Here is a 15,319-nt window from a genome sequence, read left to right as displayed (position 1 = left end):
CAATGTCCAGTTTAACATTACGTTTCGCGCGACCACTTCCTCATCCCTACTCCATATTGACATCATCAGGTCGTGCGCCAGTATCTGCACATCGATGAATCTTGCGATCGCATCTTGAGTCTCGTCCGTGTATACACGCACGTGTGTGACGTGATATTGCTACCACCGCGTGATGGACAGTTTAAATTCTCTTTCACTCTTTTTTTTAAAGGCCCCCGCTTTTGGGGGCCTCTCGTACCCCTAAATTTTTGGGATAAGGGACTTCATAATTTTTTTTTCAGTCTTTTCTTTATTTATCACTCTCTTTCACGCGTCACAATATCTTTCATTCTTAACTTTTGTCCTTCACAATATCTTTAATTTTGCTCTTTTATACCTTCTTCCTTTCCTCGCCTTTCTTCCATCATCATTCTCTCTCTTTCACTCTTAACGCTAAGTAATGGAGAATGTCAGATCTTGGGACTGACGTTGATGATCCTTTTTTGGTCTAGATTCACTCTGTTACCTAGGCATTATAAATAAATAAAGAAATTTAACTTCCATAAGGGTCAATATTGAAACGGTAGGCTTTTTTTTAATTCGTACCCCTATCTTGTATGGGACAGGGACTATTCAACATTATTTAATATTTTCACATATTTTTTTATTTTCCTAATAGAGTGTCGATGATAATATATCCTCTCATAGATATCGGGAGTGGCAGTAATGTACCACCGGCTCAGAACGTTGATTTATTTAGAGCCGTCACAATTCAACTGTTGCACTTTTAAAATTTACATTATAATATCAATCATGTAAATAAGTTACTATGTAAAAATTAAGAAAAGGACTAATATTTAGCCTCCGCACATGCAGTGGTAGTCGTGCAACAAAGTGCACCACCCGCCAACCCGCTAATAAATGTACATGCGGCAAACAATGCGAATTACACTACTGCCACCGTTAAATCACTCAACACGTGTTTCATCCTTCCACGGGACATCTTCAGTAGTTATGTTACACCGATTAGTGCCAAACACAGAGTGTGCAAATGAATCTTACTTAGGATGGACTTTCGCAAAATAACACCTGATTTCATTAAAAAAAAATATATAAAAATTATTTAAAAATAAAACGATTTGAACAACCCAATAATAATATATGTTGGTTTATATATCTTTTATTAGTGCAACCAAGGAGTGGAACCTATCTGCGATTTATCGGCGTGTTTCCACATAAGTATATGGAGTCCTCAAGACAAAGTGTTAATAGGTTTCTAAGCAAGCATATAGTATTGTGGACCTCTTCATGGTTTTACAACGGGCGATATAGAAGTCAAAGGTTTTACCATTATTATATAGTAATAAATAAAAATGTACAATTGCCGGTCTTATCACACAAGGCAATTTATTATAGACAACAATAGTGTGGAAACAGTAGAAGTTTACATGCGTTTAAAACAGAGTTCCCCAAACTTTTTTGTGTCGTAGACCCCTTGCTATGTTTTTCCGTATTTGGTAGACCTCCTACTTACCTGATATTGATTTCTTGTAAATTTCTAACTGTAGTGAAGTTTAGTGTTAAAAACTTAAAGTAAAAACACATGTTAATTTAATAATCCTACAACTTACACAATTTTATAAACTTATACAATATTTTTTTCCTTCATAGGTACTTTTATAAATAATGTAAATGTTTTGATATTATAAGATAGTATGATGTAAGTAAATAGGTACTATCAGTGTATGTATTAAGATCCACTATCGTGGAACCCCATTTTCATTTCAAGGACACCTAAATTTTTTTTCGCTGACGTAGACCCCTTGCTGGTTGTCATAGACCCCTAGGGGCCGATATAGACCACTTTGGGAATCACTGGTGTAAAACATACATACATACAAATAAATAGCATATATATTATAGTAAATACGGTATAATACAAATAAAAACATCAAACTGACTTGGTTAAATAGACTTAGGAAGAATAAAAGAAACAAAAAAAGAAAGTAAATGAATTAACAGATAAATAATCAATCTAGTAAACATTTCTTAACAATTTTCTTTAAAAAGAGGCAGCGAGTTAGCACGTTTTATATTCAGCGGTAAATCATTTCACAATTGAACGAACTGTGTGGTTAAATATTTCGTGATAAATAAAGAATGCGACGCCATTTTTAATTTTAGATTATGTATTAGGATCAGAAAGTAATGTCGCTATCTTAAGTTAAATTCACACGTATATCAACAATATATTCACCTTTGTTATCGATCTTTTGCCGTCTAGTATACAAATCAATGGCGGACGGTAAAATCTATAGGTTTTTCTTTATGTCGACAGAAACGACTTTATTTTCTGTATGTATGAACTATATGTACCTTTTCTAGTCTTAAATAATATAACACTTTTGTTGGCGACTGTACGGTATACAATACATTTTCGAGTAGTATATTGTATTATTACATTATATATATTAAAATTAGTAAATAAATCTTTATAGATTTAATATTTTTTAAAAATAATAAAGTTCGAAAATCAATGGTACCTTTTTTAGTCTTCAAAAATATAACACTTTTGTTGGCGATTGTACGGTATAAAATACATTGAAGTTTAATATATTGTATTATTACGTAATATATTTAAGAATTAGTAAATAAATCTTTACAGAATATTTTTTTTCAATTCAATCAATCAACAAAAAGATTCCATTGCAAGATTTAAAAATAAAACTTTAAAGTGTATTTACGATTTAATTAACATATTATAAATTGGGTCATATAAGTAAGAACAAGTTGAAAGGATGAAGAAAGTTGGAATTTATTTATTTGTTTAAAAAGGCTTCATATATTCTTAATTAATTACTATTTACTTATACAAGATAGTTAAAATAAAAAAAAATATTGAAATCAAGAACGTCACGCACCGGCGCGAGACAGGCACTGCGAATGGAATTCTCTTTGTCAGTGCATCATATTGCAGGCGTAATAAAAATAAATTATAAAAGGTAAGTAAAAAACACTAGTTTTCCAACGAAGTTAGTACATTCAAGTGTAGTGCAGATACGTTGGCATGTTACTACGCGCAATGCCGGCGACATATTATCTCATAAGGTTTGGTAGGCACGCTACTCGCGCCGGCGCGAGACTGGCACTGGGAATGGAATTCTCTATGTCAGTTCCTGGTCTCTTGTTTTTTGTCACAAGGTGGACCCTTCCTCGTACTCAGATAAATAAAAACAAATTATAAAAGTTAACTAAAATGCAATAGTTCGTCAACGAAGTTAGAAAATTCAAGCGCAGTGCAAATACAATAGCTTGTTACTACGCGCGATGCCGGCTACATACTGGCTCATAAAGTTTGGTAGGCATGCTTCTCGCGCCGGCGCGGGACCGGCACTGAGAAAGGAGTTCTCTATACCAGTTCCAGGTCTCCCGTTTTTTGTCACAAGGCGGACCCTTCCTCGTACTCAGATAAATAAAAATGAATTATAAAAGATAACTAAAAAGCAATAGTTCGTCAACGAAGTTAAAACGATCAAGCTCAGAGCAGACAAAGTGTGTTACTACGCGCGATGCCGGCGACGTACTGGCTCATAAAGTTTAGTAGGTAAGCAACTCGCGCCGGCGCGAGACTGGCACTGTGAAAGGAGTTCTCTATATCAGTTTCAGGTCTCCTGTTTTTTGTCACAAGGCGGAACCCTTCCTCGTACTCAGATAAATAAAAATAAATTATAAAAGATAACTAAAAAGCAATTGTTCGCCAACGTAAAACGTTCAAGCGCAGCGCAGACAACGTGATACTACGCGCGATGCCGGCGACGTACTGGCTCATATAGTTTAGTAGGTAGGCTTCTCGCGCCCGCGCGAGACTGGCTCCTCATAATACACCCTGTGTCTGACCAACAGCTAAGTTGTTAAATATATAATTTTAAATTATTTTAAAAACGTAAAACCTCGCTAAGTTTATTTGGCCTGTTTTACTCATCTAAGGCTTTGCATCCGAACAAATGGTACAGTCGATAAGATATTCAACTTAATTTGAGGACGGATCTGAACTGAACAAAAACCTGAAGTTTATTTTGGATTTTTCTCTGATCAATACGCGGTTTGGAACTTTATGATTCTAGTTTTTTTATTAAACTGTACTCTTCTGGAATTCTTTTCTTGAAAGAAGTTTCTCCATTCTTCTCTTGGCGTTACAATTCGTCATTATAAATGACTCAAATTCGTTTAAGGAGCCCGGGCTATGTTCCAGATTTTTCTACAAGGTTGTAAGGGCAGGTATTAAGAGTTAAAGTGGCAGTATAAATGCCACTTGGTACGCAGAATAGATTTCCGCCTAAGTCTAAGTTCCAGAGTAGATATACTATTAGAAAATTTATGCAAGACATGCCCAGCTGTGGACCACTACTAGTAATTATAATAACACTATTTAAAATAATAATAAATGTCATAAAAGTAACTGTGAACACAGCTTTCTAATATACCCTACAAGTCAGTAAAATTTAAAGACATAATAAACACAGATGACGTATAAAAAAGAGGAAAAAAAAACTGTTTATTTTTTAAATTTCGAACAAGACAAAAACATGGCGGACGGGTCAGTGGGACATTTAACTTGCGTTCGCTAACTCGGAAGCGCCGTTATACGTGAAAGGGGAACCGCGTTCAGTTTTAACAGCGTCTGTCTCACATATATTTAACTTAAAGTTAACATATAAGTAAAGGCATAGGGTTTTAAACGGTTTTACTTAGTTCGACCCGTACGGAATTTATTTGGGTCAAAATTATAAATTGAAATTTAAGCACCTTCCCGTTGTCAGATTTATCTGAAATTTGTTACACACATTTAATTTAGATGACAATACAATATAATAACAATCAATAGCATTATAAATCTAAGATGGCCGTAGATACAAAATGGCGGATTACGTATTTTTCCTTAACCCCCTAAATATGGGTATCAAATGAAAGGGCTACACTAGTAAAACACGATGATTATGTCAAAATTTAAAATTCAAGATGGACGCCGTTTCAATATGGCGGACTAGGTACATATTTTTATACAGCCACCACAATATAGGTATCAAAACCGTTTAAATGTATTTATATCCATTTGCGTTAATATTTCAATAATTATTTTGTTTACAAATTTATAATACTTAGTTTTAAATTACAATTAAAAGTATATTATTAAATAAATATGTGTAAATAAATTTGTTGAACATGGTTGATATAATAATACATATATCATTGTTAAATTTAATTTGAAAGTAACATATTTTGAAATACATCCAACTGTAAGATAAGTTAAATAAAATAATCAATTATCCTGCTTTTAAAAGTTTATAAAAAATAAATAATAAAATTTAACAAGCAAAATATGTATAGTACCCGGCGATTAATATTGCACATCGATCTTTGGAAAGAGACAATCGGCTATTTTCGGATTCGTTTCGTTATCTCTGTCGCACGAAATACAACTAACAAAAAGTCACATAGGTAGTGTGGGACAGAGATAGTGCTCTACGAAGCCGAAATTAGCCGACTGTCTCCTTCCAAATATCGATGGGCAATAATTATCGACGGATTGTATTTTTTTTTGCCTCCCGTTTTTTGATACGAAGGAACTATTTTTTTTCCATCATTTATCTATTATTCTTTACAAATTCTTTCACCATTTCACTTACATCGTCTTCCTACATAATACTAAATTTTTAAATTTTATTCTGTTTTGATTTACTTCGATTTATTTGTTTTATTCTTACATTTACATTTATTTATAATTAAATTTTTACCTTCCTATTTACTTTACATCTAGTCATACACCTTTTTATTGCTTATTCCTTTTACCCTTCTATATTATTCTAGAAAGGTCCGCGGGACCTCAGGAATTATTACAATTGCATCGGATATTACTGGGTCATATCCGAATCTCTTTGACCTCCTATTTCATTTTGTCAAGCGCGTATTAATTGACTCATGACCCAGTCAGGAAGTGGGTCAGAGTAATCACGATTTAAGAATACATTACTACAGTTTTAAAGCAGTTTTTAACAATACTATCAGTAGGTTGGTTTGAATTTTAACAGATTTTAACATTTGTAGTGTAGTGTAAGAGTGAGACTTGAGATTGTAAGTCGCGGGTTCAATTCCGAGATTACAATCTTACATAATTCTCACTTTATACATTAACTACACCAATACCTCACTTTGCGTCGTGGTTACGTTCCAAAAAAACAAGACGCGAATTGAAACGCCGCAAAGTGAATGAAGATTTTCTATAGTAAACCATGTAAATATCGAAGATAGGTTTCAGGGTTACGAAAATATTACCGCCAGCCCGCTGATAAATGCGTATGCGGCGAACAATGCGAATCACACAACCGCCACCGCCAAATTACTCAACACGTGTTTCACCCCTCCACGGGGCGTCTTCAGGAGTTATGTTACACCGATTAGTGCCAAACACAGAGATCTACTTTATCTATTTACTAACTTACATCGTAAACTTTTTAAAACTTATTTTGTTTTTAACGACGCCCTAACAATGTCCAGTTTAACATTACGTTTCGTGCGACCACTACCTCATTCCTACTCCATATTGACATCATCAGGTCGTGCGCCAGTATCTGTACATCGATGAACCTTGCGATCGCGTCTTGAGTCTCGTCCGTGTATACACGCACGTGTGTGTCGTGCTATTTCTACCGCGTGACACTGTTGTACAGTCCGAGGGTGTCTATTCAAATCACCACCTCGCTCTTTAGCCCCTGAGCCTCGTGGATGGTGATGTTCCTTGAACCTACCTATACAGTGGCCTTGGCTAATGAGAACTTGTTTATCTGCTAGCAAAGTCACGTAAAGAGTGTTTCTCTTATTCGAGATATTTTTCCCTGAGTAAGAACAGATTCAGGCAGTGAACCATCTCCTTGGAAGAATAAAAGGTTGTCAAATATCTCCCTTCCGCCTTTTTGTCTTTTGAATTTCGCGGCTATGTACAAAGCGCTACAGAGCTCGTATCTGGCAATACTATACATAATTTGAAAGGTCTTGACATAACCTACAAAACGACGCTATGCATGATTAGTTTGGATATTGCGTTCAACAGTTATAGACGTGTAAACATGGAGTTCACTAACGCCGAAATTCGCGCTATTTTAAAGTTTTCCTTCGTTAAAGGCAAATCCGCTAGAGAAACGTTCCGTGAGATTAATGGTGTTTTGGGGGATGGTACTCTATCACTTCGAACCGCGGAGGAATGGTTTCGACGATTCAGAGCCGGCGAAAACGACACCATGGATAAGCCAGCCGGCGGAAGACCTGTGACGACAAATACCGATCAAATCATGAAACCTTCTGGACCGAATCAACGCCTGCGATATGCTGCTGAAACGGAACGAACTCGACCCATTCTTGAAGCGGATGGTGACTGGCGACGAAAAATGGATCACATACGACAATATCAAGCGAAAACGGTCGTGGTCGAAGGCCGGTGAATCGTCCCAAACAGTGGCCAAGCCGGGATTGACGGCCAGGAAGGTTTTGCTGTGTGTTTGGTGGGATTGGAAGGGAATCATCCACTATGAGCTGCTCCCATATGGCCAGACGCTTAATTCTACCATCTACTGCGAACAACTGGACCGCTTGAAGCAGGCGATCGACCAGAAGCGTCCAGAATTGGCCAACAGAAAGGGTGTAGTGTTCCACCAGGACAACGCCAGACCACACACTTCGTTGATGACTCGTCAGAAGCTACGGGAGCTCGGATGGGAGCTTTTATCACATCCACCATATAGTCCGGACATAGCGGCAAGTGATTACCACCTGTTCCTGTCCATGGCGAACGCCCTTTTTGGTGTAAAGTTGAACTCAATAGAGGTTTGTGAAAAGTGGCTGTCCGAGTTCTTCGCAAATAAGGAGGGGGGCTTCTACGAGGGAGGTATTATGAAGTTGCCGTCTAGATGGAAACAGATTATCGAACAAAACGGCGCATATTTGAACTAAATCCGATCACTGTAACACTTTTTATAAAGAGCAAAAAAGCGGAAGGGAGATATTTGACAACCTGTTATATGCCCTCAATTGAACTGGTTGGAAGCTGCCTGCATACAGTGTCTTCAGATCTTTACCAGGTTGTTTGTCTACCATGTCAGTGGATCTCCTACGCCAGGGGTGAGCAACTTGATCGGAGGGCCGAAGTTTCAAAAACAGTGGGCCATGAAAAAAGTACATATTCAAGGTTCAAACCATGTTCTAAACGTAATTTATGCTCGTAATCAACCGATTTACAACTAATTAGACACTTTTATTATATTTAAAGTCTTGATTCTAGCATTTTTACAAAAAAAATTACAAAAAAAAATTAAAATTTACTTGACTCTTTACCGCATGCGGCCCGCGGGCCGCGGGTTGCTCATCCCTGTCTTACGCTGTGAATGCCCATTCGTGGACTAAAACGTGACGATCACCGTTGATTTTATCATCATCGTTTCAACTAAAGCATGTTCACTGTTGGACAAAGTCCACCTTCATATATTTAAAATATGACCGGTTTAAAGTGGCTTGTATCCATCTAAAAAGGTCACCTGTCCACTTTATGAATGAACGTCCTACGGGTTCCCTATACCAGAACCTTCAGATCTCAGCGACCATCTGTTCTGCGTGCCATGTGGCTTGTTAGATGCCACATGAACCCGCCCATCTGTTGAGCAATGTCTTCCGGTAGGTTTCGAATGTTAATATATTAGTTATATATAAAACTATGTATAAATAAAATGTCAATTATTTAGATATTTTATTTGATATGTGATTTATCTTTTCTTCTATTTGTAGTTTTGCTGCCTCTGTATATTAACCTGAAAAAAAAAAAATTTTGGTACACATTGCATTCGGTAAAAGAGCTAGTAGCCCAGCGGTGAGGGACTGGGAATTGCGATCGTATGTTTCGAATCCCAGAATACTATATATAATATAATATTTATATAATTTACGCTTTTTATACAAGATTCCAGAGAGAAGAATGCGTTTTCTGGATTTTTATTCACAATTCTGATGATGTCACTGGACTCTATGATCTATATCATCATCATATAAACTGAACCTTAGGTTGTTGTTCCAATTTCTGGACTTTCTACCCCGAGCTTGTGGTGTATGACTTGATTTTATTAAATCTATTAACTTACTTGCAGGTGTGGTATCTGGCAAGACTGTGGTATCTCCAACGGATCCCGCTTCCGTTGGTGCATTGGATACATTTGTATCTGGTAACAAAGAGATGTTATCTAAGAAAAGACTAATAAATAGTTACTTCCACTATGCAGCAGTAGTCGTGCAATGAAGTGCACCGCCCGCCAGTCCTATGATAAATGCGTGCGGAAAACAATGCGAAACACAACTACCACCGTTAATCTACTCTACACGTGTTTCACCCCTCCACGGGGCATCCTAAGGAGATGTTATACCGACCAGTGCCAAACACCGAGTCCCACGGTGGGGACGGCGCGGGCTGGCGGGCGGTGCACTTTATCGCACGACTACTGCTACATAGCGGAAGTAGCTATATATTAGTCCTTTTCTTACTAAAATACCTCAGATCGCCCACGCTGTTCTCGGCGGCGGCTTCGGGAGGCATGTGGTGTATGGTGAGTTGTGGGAACCAAGCAATGAGATCCGTAAGGACGTCTTTAAGACGCCTTATGAGGTTCCTGAAGGAGGTGCAGGAGGAGTAGCGAGAGGAATTCACCATGAGGGGGTGGGGGTGGGAAGAGGTCTTCTTGAAGTATGCTTTCGAGCATGCCTGGAAGAACTCTTGGTCGGTTTTAAATTTGAGGTCACTATGCAAGTCAATGTTACGTTGGAACCACCTCGCGCCAGTTGCGAACCTTGTGAAGCGGTTCTGTAACGTCTGAAGAGGGTCCTCCTCTTGCTAGCGCGCGTTTTATACTACAATTCCTTTTTATAGTGTGCGAGAGGGACGACATATGAAGAAATCTCATTCGCACATATAAATAGAAATCATTTTTGAAAATCACTCTCAACCGATTTCTCCTTTTTAAACACGGAACACTAAACATAACATAACCAACCACTCTGTAGTATACATATATAATACGAGTATATGCGCTATACTGTTTCAAATTGAACGCACGGATCCGAGTGAAAGGCACTGGGGCTTTGGCCCTGGAACCATAGCGCAGTATCGCTTGGGTTCCGAAACCACCTCCCGGCAACAATATAAGACAAATATAAATTACCAAATTTTATTCTATCTCATGTTTAATTTTAAATTTTAAAAAACAAAGTTATCGCTGAAAAATGTCTTATCTAGTAAGATATGGTCGGTTTTGTGTCTGTTGTGGTACTAACCAGAAGCGGCGGTGGTAGCCGCCGCCGTGGTGGTATCAGCATCTCCCGATTTGTCAGATGGATCTCTGTAATAATTAAAAACATGTGATTCATATTCTGTGGTCACTTACTACAGGTTTCATAAAGCTGAAGGTCAGAGCAATGGAGAGGGCTATGCTCGGAGTTTCAAAGAGAGACACGGATAGCTATTGCATATTTCTCTCTATGTCACTCTCCAGCGCCTGCGCATTGCAATTGTATCTCTGATTTTGTCCTTGTAACGAGTTGCGGATCGCTCAGTTAGAGAGAGATGGGCTTATATAACAATTTACACGTAAAAGAGAGAAACGGATAGCTACTGCACGTATGTATTAAAAATGTAAACTACGGATTTTCGGAACGACGACATCACGACACCTTTTATGATAAAGACATAAAATGCTTAATAGGAATATTTCACACGTTTTATTCCGCCTTACCGAGTTCTAAGTCTGATCTAAAAGAGTTAAAGATATAAAGGATATATGTTTAGTGTTAGCTGCCTCATTTTCTCTGAACCGCACTGAGCTGAATGAGTTAAAGATATAAAAGTGTGATATATATGCCAAGATCGGATACATATAAATCACTCTTTTCTTATCAGGGAAACATTTAGTTCATCTTTACAAGAGTCTTACACTTATTTAAGTTCACTAGCAGTATATGTAATTTAAAATTACATTAAAAATTACCATATATATAATGATTCTGCTATGTGTACCTTTAAAAATTTACTTTATACAACATTGCAGAAAGATCAAATCACATGAGAGGAAAAATCTGACATTAGACACAAAGATTACATTAACACGTTCACTGCGGGCCCAATTTTGAAGAACTTTCAGCTGGTGCGGCTGAGGTCGAATCAGCCTCAAGCTGAACTTCCTAGTAGTGCGGTTGAGGCCTTTTCTGCCTCATGTTTCGGTTGAATATAAACAGCCGCCGCACTAGAGAGAAAACACGAGTTTTACGCGCTGCACCAGTGCAAAGTCTACCATGAGGCTGAATCGACCTCAAGCCGCAGTGAATGTGTTAATAATCTGTTATAATATATATATGGCAGGTAATTGTTCAAATATTCTATTATAAAGCCTTCACTTACTTGATTTCCAAAATTGTTTTTGTCACCTCGTCGTTTCCAACAGTAAATACAGCTTGATATACACCCTCGTACGTTGAGGCGTATTCTGTTATACGAATCTTTATTGATTTCGCGTCCGCCTGGAATCAAAACAAATAAATTGTAACCACTGGAACATAGATCATAAAAACAATTGGAACATATATCATAAAACTATTGGAACATAGATCATAGAAACAAATGGAACATAGATCATAAAAACCGTTGGAACATAGGTCATTAAAAAGTTAAATAATTTTTTATGATCTATGTTCCACAGACATTAGCGTCCATGCCTTTGTTTTAAATACGTTATATATTTCCCAATTTTACTCACGTTTTTGCAAATTACAGTGTTTAAGTAATAAAAGAATATCTCTTTACCTATTTTGACGAAGAACTAAGAATGTCCAATTTTAATAATCAAAAATCTTTCGATAGGTATACATATATTTCATTATTACACCTCCTGCATTTTTTTACTCGTGGAGAAATCCTGCATAGGAGACCCTTCGCTGCGGGTGAAACGAAAGGGTTTTGGACTCCTACCAGCTAAAATCCTCACGGTTTTCTTGAACACCTTCTTTTGTAACTACGGGAATACTTTCACATACTACCAGCGGTGGGCGGTGGCCCAGTGCCTCGACTCCTTATTTGCGGGGATTACCCAGAATCCGTCGCCAAGGCCATAATAAAGGGGTTGGAGAAAGGCGCGGTATACCACTCTCCAACGTCCAGGTCTCCGACTGCGGATGGGGAGTTTAGATGTTCCTTCTCTTTCTTTCTCTGCAGCCTTCTCCAACATCACTTTTTCGAAGGTTATACCAGCGCTCCATGACTGCTCGTTCTGTACCATCGCCTTATACGAAGCCTTGTAAAGAGAGGTCGTTCCCCACAGTGTCGATAAGTTCTCGGTGCTCCTCCCAAGCTGTACACTCCTCAAGCGTCCCTGTTTAATATCTCCTGCACCTACCTCCACCATAAACTTATTCACTATGAATATATTCCTAAATATTTCGCAGACTATGTCATAGTATTTGTCATTTTAACTGTACGCCAATACCTCACTTTGCGTCGTGGTTACGTTCCAAAAAAACACGACGCAAATTGAAACGCCGCAAAGTGAATTAAGATTTTCTATAGCATACCATGTAAAGATCGAAGATAGCTTCTAGGGTCACGAAAATACAATTTTTTAAAAAGAAAATTGAATAAATTAAACATTTAAAAAACAACAATAATATAACTCTGCCAATAAATAAATTGGAATAATATATACCTTTTTTGTAACCAGAAACAACACGTTAAAATTTATTATTCTCTTTTTAAAAAAAAAGAACAACACACTACGTAATTGAAACTGAACTCCAAAATTAGCAAAACAAAGTGAAAATAAAACTGTATTAAAATTGTGTTTATTTTTAGTTAGAAAGGGAATCCTCGAGTTTTGATGGCTTGGCGCAATTAGAAAAAGTGTTGCCATCTATTGGAAAAAAAAGAAAATTAAAAAAAAACTTAAAGACGAACCCAAAACAACGCAACCTCGAAAATCTAACGACGCACAGTGAAATTTAGTACTAATTAAGCAGCGACGCAACTTCGAAAAAAACGCAAAACGAAACGACGCAAAGCGAGGTATTGGTGTATAGTCATTGATAATTTTTACTCCACACTGTTCTAAAACTCACAACGAAGGTGTAGTTTAGACTTTGAGGACTACGCCTTGATTTCGAAGTCAAAGTGGCAAAAAAGATAGATGGTATCGCCACCATGGGCAACGACAACCTGCGCCCATTTTCCTGGACGTCAGCAAAAAAGTCGCGTAAATTGTTAAGACTTACAAAAGTCGAAAGATTAAATTAAATGAAGCATACAGATAAAATAATGTAACATTTAAATAAATAAAATAAACAAAATGATACAATCTGTCAGAAAAAAAGTATGTATTAATGTAATATGGGAATGAAGATGTAAGAAGAAAGGCAATGCAAGAAAGATTTGCAAGTAAGCAAAGGAAGAAAAAGCCTTCAAAGAAAGGGATAAAAGACAATGTGAATGATGAAATCAAAATTTGACGGTTTTGTAACATCCCTGCCCCAAAGGATAAAGAACGAGAGGGCACCACAAAAACACGAACCATAAAAAAACTAACACACTGTAATAATAATAAATATTACATACAACGTAAAAAGCTACGGATCCTGAACCGCTTCTCCTTCCAGCTGTCTGCAATGGTATCCCGTTGACAAAGACCTGGAATAATCAAAATGTTACTGTACTGTTGATGTAGACTTAAATTCTTCAAGCCCTCATGATGCCCACTGCAAGGCATAGGGTTTTCCCAAAGATAACCACGAGGACCGGTCCTTCAGTCCACATCTGGTGACCAGCTGTGGGCTCCTGCCGCAGCGTCTACCGGCTCCTGGTCCCCTCTCGAGGACCATCAGTCTCACGAGCGATATGCTTCAGACGACCAATTCTTACAGCTAATTCTGTATATACGTAAAATACTATATATACGTAAAAGTGACTTTTATGTAAGAAAAGGACCAATATATAGCTACTTCTGCCATACAGTGGTAGTCGTGGAATAAAGTGTACCGCCCGCCAGCCCGCTGATAAATGCGTATGCGGCAAACAATGCGAATTACACAACTACCACCGTTAAATCATTCATCACGTGTGTCACCACCACGTGGTATCCTCAGGAGTAATGTTACACCGATTAGTGCCAAACACAGAATGAGCTTTTATTCGCCTCGCCTGTTTCTGTCATTTTTTAATCGCATGTAAACTATACCTTACTGACGCTGCAATCGTTGCAGCCATATGTTATTTCCTGTTCAAACTGTTCACCAGTCTTCGGTGGTGGGACTGTAGCTATCTGAACTGTCACTCCTGAAATTCAGAGCATGTATAAATTAGCGGTTAAATGTGATGTGATTGGTGAATACCGAAGGTATATCTCTCGAATGGTGTTCAAAGTGCTTTTTTATTTATTTATCATATATGTGATATGGTATTTGTGATAACAAACTTGATTTTTAAAATCGTAGGTCGCGGATTCGATTCCCGGGATACAATCTTATATAATTCACACTTTGTGCATTAATTATATAGGATTGTCACTGCACAAAAACAAGTCTCCAGAGGATGGACAGCAGTGTCCTCTGCGTACCATAATACCAGACTGCGATCGCCAAACCGCCTGCCAAGCGTGGCGATTATTGTACATATCCTTCTATACATATATATATATATATATATTGAGTTTCTCGCCGGGCCGGCAACAGGAACAGCAATGCCAACATTTTATGCTAATTGGCGATTCGAAAGTGCTTATGCCTGTTCGAATAAGAATATATGTATTATATATGCTTTAAGCTCATTCCTTGAATTATTTAAAAAAAACTAGGTTAGAATCTAATATAATGTTTAATAAAAACATGAAAGATATTGTTACCTTGCGCTGAAAAAATAAGTGTATATTATAACATGGAATAATTAATTTTGACATATATTATCTGTTAATTATAGATATCTTCTTACTTTTAATCCGATCATATTTCAGTCAGATTTTAAACATCCAAATCATTTTTACGCACCTGCACTTTTTTGGATATGATTTTTAAAATAAATTATTATCATATTTTAACTGTTTTTAACTTTACCTACTATTCTATTGCAGACGATGACGAATTTAATAACACAAAAAACATAAAATTTCATCCAGCCGTTCTATATTTCAAAACTCTATAGTTTTCGGTCGGCGTCGACAGATGGCGCTAGTAGTTTCACTGCATACACCTGTAATATCGACAGATGGCGCTGGAGGTT

The 15,319-nt window shown here is 37.3% G+C and overlaps 1 long non-coding RNA gene across 1 annotated transcript; it reads right to left on the bottom strand.

Annotated features, from left to right (window-relative positions):
• Positions 1–9,167: 9,167 nt before the first annotated feature.
• LOC137927463 (uncharacterized) lies at positions 9,168–14,461 on the bottom strand. The gene is made up of 5 exons (XR_011107760.1): positions 14,283–14,461; positions 13,664–13,735; positions 11,465–11,583; positions 10,345–10,409; positions 9,168–9,239 (listed from the first exon to the last, which is right to left on the bottom strand). It is a non-coding gene; the product is annotated as an uncharacterized lncRNA (long non-coding RNA).
• Between the last annotated feature and the right edge of the window lie 858 nt (positions 14,462–15,319).

Source organism: Battus philenor, unplaced genomic scaffold (genome assembly GCF_028537555.1).
Source record: "Battus philenor isolate CCGP_79_NKW_IND1 unplaced genomic scaffold, ilBatPhil1.0.hap1 SCAF_30, whole genome shotgun sequence".
NCBI classification, from domain to species: Eukaryota; Metazoa; Arthropoda; class Insecta; order Lepidoptera; family Papilionidae; genus Battus; species Battus philenor.
This window is presented reverse-complemented; position numbering and strand designations above follow the sequence as displayed.